Below are 11,995 nucleotides of genomic sequence, written 5' to 3'. Positions count from 1 at the left end.
GAAGCAACTGCCAACGACTTCCTCGAGATGATGGAGAGAGACTTGATCGACACTGACGTCAAATTGGTCTCACAAGGCGACATGAAATTTCGAGAGATACTGGAAAAGAACGTACATGTAAACGATGAAGGACACTATGAAATGCCTCTGCCCTTCAAGGATGAAGAATCAAGCGTTTTTGCGCTGGACCTAACTTTTAAAATCTAAATAATAAATTGACAGCTTGTTACACAAACATTCTTTAATCATAAAAGAATTCTTTTTTTCATCAAGACAAGATCAGTACAATTCGAAGTTGTGAAAGTTTGAAAAAAGAAAACCCGGAAGCAGGGTCACGCAAGGGTCGTAGCAGACGACGGTTTATGCATATCGCCGTTCCTCTCAACAGTCAAAAGCCATCGCTAGAGTTCTTGTGAACCACAGCCGTTTGTTTCGTGCATAAAAACGTGCTATTGTAGATAAGCTCACATCGAGTCGCATTCAAATGACTAACTGACGACTACATTGTGAAAAAGGGAAACTGGATCACACGGGTTCACGATGGCTCAGGGGTAAGATAAACCACGCAAAAATAAATTCTTTGAAAATTGTTCGCTCTTTACGGAGGGCACCTAGGATGTTCTCAATCAGTGAATGTTTAAATGAAAGGATGTTTGTACTGTGTGTAAAAGCCTGACCGTATTGATTTCAACGAAAATGTGACTACGTTGGAGAGAAAAAATTGTAAAAACACTAAAGATACGCAGTCCATTGGTATGCAATCCACCAAAAACAGATTTTTTAGACTCTCTTTAACTTTAGGGGAAACGTGCATAATGACTAGATGTATCGTGAAGAAGTACGAGAACAAAATAAAAGGGTACCCTTGTACTCAGTGTTTACGCGCCCCAGACTTTTCCATTTCTGACAGTCACTTTCTTTCTTTCTTTATTTGGTGTTTAACGTCGTTTTCAACCGTTCAAGGTTATATCGCGACGGGGAAAGAGGGGGAGATGGGATAGAGCCACTTGTTAATTGTTTCTTGTTCACAAAAGCACTAATCAAAAAATTGCTCCAGGGGCTTGCAACGTAGTACAATATTATGACCTCACTGGGAGAATGCAAATTTTCAGTACAAAGGACTTAACATTTCTTACATACTGCTTGACTAAAATTGTTACAAACATTGACTATATTCTATACAAGAAACACTTAACAAGGGTAAAAGGAGAAACAGAATCCGTTAGTCGCCTCTTACGACATGCTGGGGAGCATCGGGTAAATTCTTCCCCCTAACCCGCGGGGGGTATGACAGTCACGGGCCCCAGTCTTCCCTTGTTACGTGCCCCAGGCATTGAAACTTTTCTCCAACCTCCATTTTCATGTATTTTTTAGCTAGTTTTACGTGACAGTAGTTGGAGGTTTTTGCATTTCAGTCAACGCAGGCTTGCTCTTTCTTCAAGTTGTTACAGTTAAACACATAAATTTCAGATGCACACTACGGTCACTCTGATCATGAGCTCTTTGACGATGTTATTAACCACGCTGTTAATGCCCATAGTGACAACGAATTTACAATACGGGTTCTCACACTAAATTCACAGACTGGGAAAAGATCGTACGTACAGAAAGATTTTAAAGTGTTCCCATCAATTCTTCACAAGCATGTTAAAACTTTGATTGCGAAAGAAACCACACACAAAATTTGAAATCGTGTATGATGCTGCAAACCAAATAAAATTTCCAGCAATTTAAAAAAATAAATAAATAAATAAATGAACACAAGAGAAAAAAAAAAATATATATATATAAGGTGTAGTAAAAAGAAGTTAAGTTCGGTGACTTTCATATTAATTGGCAAAATGTGTGTCCGAAATTTTACAAAAGATAAATTGTTGTACTTGGGTATTTGTAAATTATGTTTGTCCTCGTTAATTGTGAACAGGATGTTTGTTTATATAAAGTTGAAAGTCAAGATTGGATTTGTTTAGCCTACGCGCGTGTGTGCATGTGTGTTAGACATAGACAGAGACATAGAACACTGTATTATCTCAATTACGAGAAACTCGGGTGTGGTGAATCATAATAAACAACATAAAACGTAAGAACATCAATAAAATATCGAGGCACAAATACTCAGCTCATAATAGTGTGTGGTATGGGGGGGATGGGGGGTACACACACACACACACACACACACAAACATGTGCGCGCGTGCACGCAAACAAACGAATGAATAAACAGACGCACAACTACACACGCACGCACGCACGCACACACACACACACACACACACACACACATACAAACACACACACACACACGCACACATACACACACGCTCACACGCACACTCTCACACAAACACACACTCACACTCACACATGCACACAACGACGCCCATTTACATAGAAACACCCCCTCGTATAAGCGGGGATGAAAGAGTGGTGGCCAGTGACCCAGAACGAACAAAAGTCGAAGCTGGCTGGTTTGTATTCAGGGAAATTTGCACGAAATGCACGCACGAGATACGACTTTTCCTTCTATTTTCTCTTTTTGCGACTTTCATTTGCGTTAGCTCGGTTTGATATGAAAAACTGAAGAAAAGCCCTGCCATTTTGCACTGAGAAACTTTGGAAGTAGCGTTTGTACTACTGGGTCTCGCTGGAGTACAATTACCCTCACTTACTTCCTAGTTTGCTTCCAAAGTAAGCTCTTTTTTCGTCCCATGCATGCGAAAGTGAGGAAGTACTTCAGATGTCGCTCAAAACTTTGGAAGTAGTCGCGAACTACCCTCAGTTACTTCCTCGCTTTGCCTCGAAGTAAGCCCTTCTTCCGGCCCATGCATACGAAAGTGAGCCAAGTACTTCCGATGTCACTCAAAACTTCGGGAGTTGTCGCGTACTTCCCCCATAAGCATACGGGTCCTGGCCTAATTGGCAACATTCAGCCTGGCGGCGTCGACGAGCTAATCTGTGCACAGCGGTTGAGGCGAGAGTCGGAAACGGGTGTGCACTGGGCACACAATACACAGGTCAGTGAAAAAGAGGGATATGGAGACGTGCTTTTCTTGTTGGCTCACGTAAGTGTAGCCTATGCGATCGTAACTGTGTCTGTCTGTGCGTGCGTGTGTGTGTGTGTGTGTGTGTGTGTGTGCGTGTGTATGTCTGTGGTAGAAACTTTAACAATTCGTCATTTGAAGACGTCACATTACGTGCGTGCGTGCGTGCGTGCGTGTGTATGTCTGTGGTAGAAACTTTAACAATTCGTCATTTGAAGACGTCACATTATGACGTAAGAGGGTTAGACGTCACGCGAAGGAATTACTGAACGTCTCGGTCATTGTTATTTTGTGCGGACCGAGACTAGTTGGCAGTCGTGTCCCTGTAAGTAGGCTACATGCAGACAGACAGATCTAGATCTAGTGTCTCGCTTTCTTGCACAGTTTCACCTATGCTTACTGTGTGTGTGTGTGTGTGTGTGTGTGTGTGTGTGTGTGTGTGTGTGTGTGTGTGTGTGTGTGTGTATATGTGTGACGGAGTGATTGAGTTTGTGTTACTGTTTGTCGATTTCTTACGTGAGCCTCGAAGGCTTCGCCTCTTGTCTTGTTTCCATTAATACTGCAGTGGCGCCAGTCCCATGTGATGGGGCTTGTCCCTTTCATAGTCCGCGTCAAGTCATGCACTTTTCGCATCACTACCCTTCGTTTCAGTCCCGCGTTGGCACTGTCGCTCAATAATTGCTTATCAGCTGACACTGTTCCCTCCGCCAAAAAAACAACAACGTGGAATGCGATTTTAATCACGGTCTGGTTTTCTTTGGTGTGTTTTTTTGGTGGTTACTTTTTTATATTTAGTCAAGTTTTGACTAAATATTTTAACATCGAAGGGGAATCGAAACGAGGGTCGTGGTGTATGTGTGTCTGTCTGTCTGTCTGTGCGTGTGTGTGTGTGTGTGTGTGTGTGTGTGTGTAGAGCGATTCAGACTAAACTACTGGACCGATCTTTATGAAATTTGACATGAGAGTTCCTGGGTATGAAATCCCCGAACGTTTTTTTCATTTTTTTGATAAATGTCTTTGATGACGTCATATCCGGCTTTTTCGTGAAAGTTGAGGCGGCACTGTCACGCCCTCATTTTTCAACCAAATTGGTTGAAATTTTGGTCAAGTAATCTTCGACGAAGCCCGGACTTTGGTATTGCATTTCAGCTTGGTGGCTTAAAAATTAATTAATGACTTTGGTCATTAAAAATCTGAAAATTGTAAAAAAAAATAAAAATTTATAAAACGATCCAAATTTACGTTTATCTTATTCTCCATCATTTGCTGATTCCAAAAACATATAAATATGTTATATTCGGATTAAAAACAAGCTCTGAAAATTAAATATATAAAAATTATTATCAAAATTAAATTGTCCAAATCAATTTAAAAACACTTTCATCTTATTTCTTGTCGGTTCCTGATTCCAAAAACATATAGATATGATATGTTTGGATTAAAAACACGCTCAGAAAGTTAAAACAAAGAGAGGTACAGAAAAGCGTGCTATCCTTCTTAGCGCAACTACTACCCCGCTCTTCTTGTCAATTTCACTGCCTTTGGCTGCCATGAGCGGTGGACTGACGATGCTACGAGTATACGGTCTTGCTGAAAAATGGCAGCTACTTGACTAAATATTGTATTTTCGCCTTACGCGACTTGTTGTTTGCTGTAGTTGTTATTTTTTCCCAAACTGAAAACATTTACGCTTGTGGTTTTCCCCATTCGTCTTTGCTATCTTTTTAAATTTATTTTCTTGTTCTTTCTTTCTTTCTTCTTTTTACATTTAGTCAAGTTTTGACTAAATGTTTTAACATAGAGGGGGAATCGAGACGAGGGTCGTGGTGTGTGTGTGTGTGTGTGTGTGTGTGTGTGTGTGTGTGTCTGTCTGTCTGTGTGTGTGTGTGTGTGTGTGTAGAGCGATTCAGACTAAACTACTGGACCGATCTTTTGACATGAGAGTTCCTGGGAATGATATCCCCGGACTTTTTTTTTATTTTTTCGATAAATACCTTTGATGACGTCATATCCGGCTTTTTGTAAAAGTTGAGGCGGCACTGTCACACCCTCATTTTTACATTAAATTGATTGAAATTTTGGCACAGCAATCTTTGGCGAAGGCCGGGGTTTGGTATTGCATTTCAGTTTGGTGGCTTAAAAACTAATGAGTGAGTTTGGTCATTAAAAATCGGAAAATTTGTAATTAAAATTATTTTTTTATTAAACGATCCAAAAACAATTTCATTTTATTCTTCGTCATTTTCTGATTCCAAAAACATATACATATGTTATATTTGGATTAAAAACAAGCTCTGAAAATTAAAAATATAAAAACTATGATTAAAATTAAATTTCCGAAATCGTTTTAAAAACACTTTCATCTTATTCCTTGTCGGTTCCTGATTCCAAAAACATATAGATATGATATGTTTGGATTAAAAACACGCTCAGAAAGTTAAAACGAAGAGAGGTACAGTAAAGCGTGCTATGAAGCACAGCGCAACCGCTACAGCGCCAAACAGGCTCGTCACTTTCACTGCCTTTTGCACTAGCGGCGGACAACGTTCAGTTTCATTCTGTGAGTTCCACAGCTTGACTAAATGTAGTAATTTCGCCTTACGCGACTTGTTTCACTTTTGGCAGCGTTCACTCTAAATTTGCCGCCTAAAACGGACTCGTTTCTGTCACAGCCAAAGCTTTTATCACACAAAAATTGCTATTATTGTATGACAGCTAAAACCGTATTTGTTACATTTTAGCAGTGTTGACCCCGAGTTTCTACTGCAAACAAAAAATAATAGCAAAATCTCAAAGTACGTACGAGTCCCCTAATATGGACCACCTTCAACAAATCGAAGAAACTAAAAGCTAAAGGCTATTTTCATTAATTCATTAAGAAGCTTGCTGGAAATAACCTATAACTAGCCCTCGAGATTTAAAAAAAATGCAACCAAAAGTCTTCTTCACTTATTTTCACTCTGTTTTTGATAAGCTTCTTATTTTCCTGGTGTGCTTCAAATAATGCTCTCATCAACCCGAAACAGATAAATCTAGAGCATATTTTAATTAAGCTGACTTGTACACTAAGTTGTATCATGTAATTTTGAAATATAGGGGGCTTTTTACAGTGATTCGTGAAGGCCGCTTTACTGGTCTATATTAGGCGCCCAGGCTCCTAATATGGACCATTTGTGATTTTTTCTGTATTTAATTTTTGCTGAATGTCTATCAAAGCTATTTCACTCTAATTATGCCTTACGGTTAACCTAAGAGAGAAGGACTACCAAACACAAAATGAAACTTCTTCGCAAGAAAACAAGCTAGTTATCAGCATGAAACAAAAACTGGTCCATATTAGGAGCCCTTCCCCTACAGTACCAGCACTTGAACTTGATACATGTATCCAGGTTACTTATGTACAGGGCCGGACCAAATGAGTTGTAAGGGGGAAAATCAGCAAAGCAGGCGCGCGAACTAGGGGGGTCTGGGGGCATGTTCCCCCGGAAAAGTTTTGAAAAACGGTTAAAATCTGTGCAATCTGGTGCATTCTGGGCCTTGTTTTGAGGGTTAAGAGCAGCATTGTTTTGGTGCTAAAACTAGTAAAAAAAAAACCACTCAAAGCAAGGTACATGCTTTTTCCAGGGGTGGGGTTCCGGAACCCCTAGAACCCCCCCCCCCCCTCCCCCCCCCCCCTGGGTCCGGCCCAGATGTACAACGCCACGCGTCATGCGTCATGCTGCAAAAACAGCGGTGTAAGTGATCGATACTCGCGCCGCTACTCAGTGCTGCACCGCACGCACGGCACACACACACGCACGCACGCACGCACGCACGTACGTACGTACGTACGTACACACACACACGCACACACACACTCTCTCTCTCTCTCTCTCTCTCTGACATGTACACACACACACACACACAAACAATCTCACGCACCGACACACACACACCAGCAAGCTCGTCGGAGTTGGTTGGGCGTTGTCGAAGCGGTCAAGTGTTCACCAGCAGGACAGGTAAGACTGTCGGCAGTGTCTGCAATCGCCGTCTCGCGTCACAAGTTTCGCTGTGTCAGGTGTATCGTTCGCTGCATGTGTCTCTGGGAGCACGGGATTTTATTAATCGCCTGCAAGCAAGGTAGGGTGAACTCGTATCTTTTTAGATTAAACGTAGGTTAGAAAGTTGATTATAATAAGGCGCGTACAAGCTATGTACATGCTGTGGTGTTTTTTGTGTGTAGATTTCCTAGCTTTCACGCCAGTATCAGGCATGGTGGTGTTTCTGTCTCTGCGATCGACCGTAGAAACACAAAGCGTGTTTGCGGCCACCATTTTTCGGCTAGCTTCAACCATTTATTTGTGAGTCTTGTTCGGCGCATCACTCAGTTTTTCTTCTTAACCATATTTTAGTGAAAGTCGTAAATAAAATTGTTTCAGTTCCATCCGTAGCATGAATGGGAGTTCAAATGATCTGTTATGCTATGACATGCTTGTAACGCAAACTCGAGAGGCTTAGAGTTAGATTGCACTAAAAGATTTACTCCGAGTTTACAACGCTATATAATTTGATGTTGAAGAGAACTCTTTTGTGCATCGGCTCGTCGTTGATGATGATTTATTTGCAAAACAGAGACTAACCGGCACGGTTGGCCTAGTGGTAAGGCCTCCGCCCCGTGATCGGGAGGTCGTGGGTTCGAACCCCGGCCGGTGTGACGTTTTCGGCATCTTTCGCCGTGTTGATATTTCGCTTCTCGGCCTCGTTGATCTAGTATAAACTCTACACTGAACAAAAAAAAACCACCCTTCGATAGTACTGATGAGCGACGTGGTGTACCTTACATTCATGGGGCCAAATTTGTCCAACCAATTTGTTTTATTTAACTTAGAAATTTGATTCATCCTAAAATGTTTTCCTTCTTACTCAAGGGACGTAACCACGTTGTTGGAACGTTTGTTATTGACAAAACAATACATTCACAGATATTTCGACCCAACGGTCTTTTAAGTGAACAGACAAACAAATATTCACACAAAACGTATCTTGATAGAATCAGTTTTCGCCCACTCGTCAGGAAGCCGAGCGAATAAATGATTGTATGATGAAATGAATCATAAGGTTTTTATTTTTTTTTATTTTTTCCCCCTTACACCTGTTCCTTGTCCCGTTGTGCTCTCACGCCGCCCCGTCCCTGCACTCGCTGCTCCATCCACATCTGAATTTCGTTCCGCTGCCAGACTTGTCGATTTTACAGACGCTCCAGGGAAGGATGTCGGGTCGTTGCGGTAGGCTACCCTCGGAAGATGACACTGCACTTCTGCTGAGTCACTTCGACGGTGTTCAGTAGTGGGTCTGTCCCGAGCTAACGGACGCAGCCCACTACCTACTATGCCCCCTACTAACGACATTGACTGCTAAGTCGCGGAGCCAGACTGAGTGAGGGTCCCCTCCAGAGAGCAGACCGCCACCACGTCCCTCCGTCGACCCCCCCAGAACGTCACACGTTGAAGACTGACAGCAGAAGTACTATTCAGGGAAGGATGGAACAGGAACACTGAGACAAAGGTCACCATGAGAGCTCCGGGCATGAAGGGCCACAAGAGCAAGGACAATTTATAATTTTGGATGATTAATGAGATGAGGATGATTATAATGATGATGCTATAGATTTCCAATTTGGTTTGAGACTACGTGTCATAATATATCCTGGTGTCAACCAGGCCCGAGAACTGCCGCACCTGCGGTGTTGGTCAGGTATACAGAACCTGAGCACCCTCAAAGTCGCATTCGTTAAGTGAATGACACTCGGCTGTGTGATTCCAGCCTTCCCATAGGAACCATAGCACTTCCACTCTGGGTAGGAGCCGACCGTAGCCCGAAAAACCCACATGACCCTGATGGGATTCGAACCCACGACCTCCCGGCCCACAGCCCGATGCGCTAACCACTGCGCTACGGGGGCCGGTGAATCATAAGTTTTTATTAAATCACAAATAATAAGATTTGTTTGTTTGTTCGCTTAAAAGACCGTTGTGTCGAAATATCTGTGAATGTATGGTTTTGCCAATAACAAACGTTCCAACAACCTACCTTTCTTGTTTCTTTTATTTAGAATTTTGGAACGTTGGCAGTCTCTTTGTTTTTGGATTTAAAATGTGTAGTGTTTTTCATTTCTACCGAGACTATAGAGCACAGGGGACCTAAGCTGGCCGGGATCATCTTGAACTCAGGTCAAAATGAGTTCGGCTCATTCTCTCCCTGACAGGATGCCTTGAGTTTCCTTGTCTGGCAAGGAAACCGAATTTTTTTTAAATTTTTTTTTTAACATATTTAGAGCTTTTAGGCTCACGTAAGTGTAGCCTATGCGATCGTAACTTTGTCTGTCTGTGCGTGTGTGCGTGTGTATGTCTGTGGTAGAAACTTTAACATTTGAAGACGTCACATTATGGCGTAAGAGGGTTAGACGTCACGCGAAGGAATTACTGAAAGTCTCGGTCATTGTTATTTTGAGCGGGCCGAGACTAGTTGGCAGTCGTGTCCCTGTAAGTTACAGGCTACATGCAGACAGACAGATCTAGATCTAGTGTCTCGCTTTCTTGCACAGTGTCACCAATGCTTACTGTGTGTGTGTGTGTGTGTGTGTGTGTGTGTGTGTGTGTGTGTGTGTGTGTGTGTGTGTGTGTGTGTGTGTGTGTGTGTGTGTGTGTGTATGTATGACGGAGTGATTGAGTTTGTGTTACTGTTTGTCGATTTCTTACGTGAGCCTTGAAGGCTTCGCCTCTTGTTATAATGTATTATTGATATAAGCAGATTCGCGATCGTCGATAATGATTTTTCATGGTGTTTTGTAATTTTTATATTACAAAGGAATTGAAATGTAAGACAGTTTCAAGCGAGCTATTTTTCGCGGCTGTATTTACTGTGCAAACAACTCTAAATATATGGCAAAAGTGTCGGGTGATAATCAACCGTTTGGTTTCACTGGAGCAGACAATTTTTTCTGGAACCAGTTCACAGTGATGAAACCATATAATTATTACGGTCTCCTTCCAGCAGCAGTCCCAACATTTCGACTTGTTTTGACCTTAGAACGATGTCTTTATCATAACTGTTAAGAACAGAACGGAGATCACTGTCGAAGTCGGCCAATCTGCAATCATTTTCGTCTCGCGAACACTGATCTCAAATTTAGATCAGTGCTCGCGAAAACCATATGGGAGATAACTCTGTATTTTTGTTTTGATAGATTCGCGTAGGACTGTAGCGTCCGGTCAGGGAGAGAATGAGCCGAACTCATTTTGACCTGAGTTGAGGATGGGCTGGGATAATAAAAGAAGGCATTTGTGCGTGTTCAGTAGTAAAATCTAAAATAAATTCTATTTAAAATGGATTAGTAATCTTTTATATAGCTATTCTGATGAACACGTGGGGGAATTCGGGGGCTGTGATTGGATGGGCTCTTCCGATTATCAAAGCATAATGCTACGGAAGTCGGCCATTTTTCTCAATATCCAAAAGCAAATTGAGAAAAATGGCCGACGCATGATTCCGGTTTACCCATCTGTACCACGGCGATGTTTCTATCGACAACAGCATACACTGACAACTTAAAAAGCTGTTTCTCATCATTGTGTTGTGAAGTCGAATGCACTTGGAGTCCGTTTTTCTTCCAAAGTCAGAAAGCGTGTAGCGGTGTGCATGTCTGCGCGAACATGATGCGCGTAAGAAGGTTGTCTGCTATCAAAACCTGAGATCAACGCATCGACGCAAAAACTGTCATTTTGTAAGTTTGGAACAACAAATCAAGGTCATAACAGCTATATAATCGCTATTGTGTTTTCAGCGTAGCAATAGGGTCCGATATTTAGACTCGAACAAGTATAATGCGACGTCGGCATTATACTTGTCTCGTCTAAATATCGGACCCTATTGCTACGCTGAAAACACAATAGCTGGTAATATTGTTGTTATTCTTTTGTGACAGGGGAGGCTACCGCTCCTTTCACGGCAGACTCTGCACCCGAGTTGTTGGCCTTTAAGTCAACACGGGTGGATTGTGGAATTCTGTTTGTGATGGGGTCTGGTGGTTTCCGATTCTCTGTCATGGAAACCTTCGGGTTTGCATTACAGTTTTTATAGGGCTAAGAAATTGGCCCTAACATTTTCAATCCTGTTTGATTGCACTTCGCCTCCCGAGGTGATCGTAGTGTTTCGGCACTCGGTTACACTTTTACCAAAATATACAATTTGAGACAGATCTTCGCAGTCACGGGCGGCCTGGGGGTGGGAGGGGGGGGGAGGCCTGTCTCGATAAAGGAAACAAAGTAAGCACACACATACACACACAGGGGGGGAGGCCTGTCTCGATAAAAGAAACAAAGTAGGCACACACACACACACACACACACACACACACACACACATGGGGGGAGGCCTGTTTCTATAAAAGAAACAAAGTAGGCACACACACGCACGCACGCACGCACACACACACACACACACACACACACACACACACACACACACACACACGCGCGCGCACGCACGCACGCACGCACGCACGCACACGCACGCACGCACGAACACGCACACACACACACACATTTTGGTTGGTTGGTTGGTTGGTTGGTTGATTGATTGATTGAATAGTTAATAGGTTGCAACTTGTTTGTTTGATCGATAATAGTGAATGACTGACTGACTGGCTGAAGACTGACTGGCAAACTGACTGGTTGTTCAATTGATTGATCATTTGATTTTGATAGACTGACTAACCGAATAATTGAACTGATTCATTGACGGACTAAATGGTGGATAGCTAGATGTGTAAGTGTGTATGTGCGCTTGTGTGAGGTTGGGTGTGTGTCAAAATGTGTTGTGCAATATGGCATGAAAATCCTTTTAGATTTGTTGTTAACAATTACAGCTTTGTATTCCATCTTTATTATTTTTTACGAAGTAATTATAGTAAAATAG

The 11,995-nt window shown here is 42.3% G+C and overlaps 1 non-coding gene across 1 annotated transcript; it reads right to left on the bottom strand.

The window, feature by feature from the left end:
• Positions 1 to 8,908: 8,908 nt before the first annotated feature.
• Trnah-gug (transfer RNA histidin (anticodon GUG)) lies at positions 8,909 to 8,982 on the bottom strand. The gene has a single exon. It is a non-coding gene; the product is annotated as a tRNA-His (tRNA).
• Positions 8,983 to 11,995: the final 3,013 nt, after the last annotated feature.

The sequence above is a fragment of the Littorina saxatilis genome, linkage group LG11 (genome assembly GCF_037325665.1).
Source record: "Littorina saxatilis isolate snail1 linkage group LG11, US_GU_Lsax_2.0, whole genome shotgun sequence".
Lineage (NCBI taxonomy): Eukaryota > Metazoa > Mollusca > Gastropoda > Littorinimorpha > Littorinidae > Littorina > Littorina saxatilis.
Note: the sequence above shows the minus strand (reverse complement) of the source record. Positions and strands in the feature narration are given on the sequence as shown.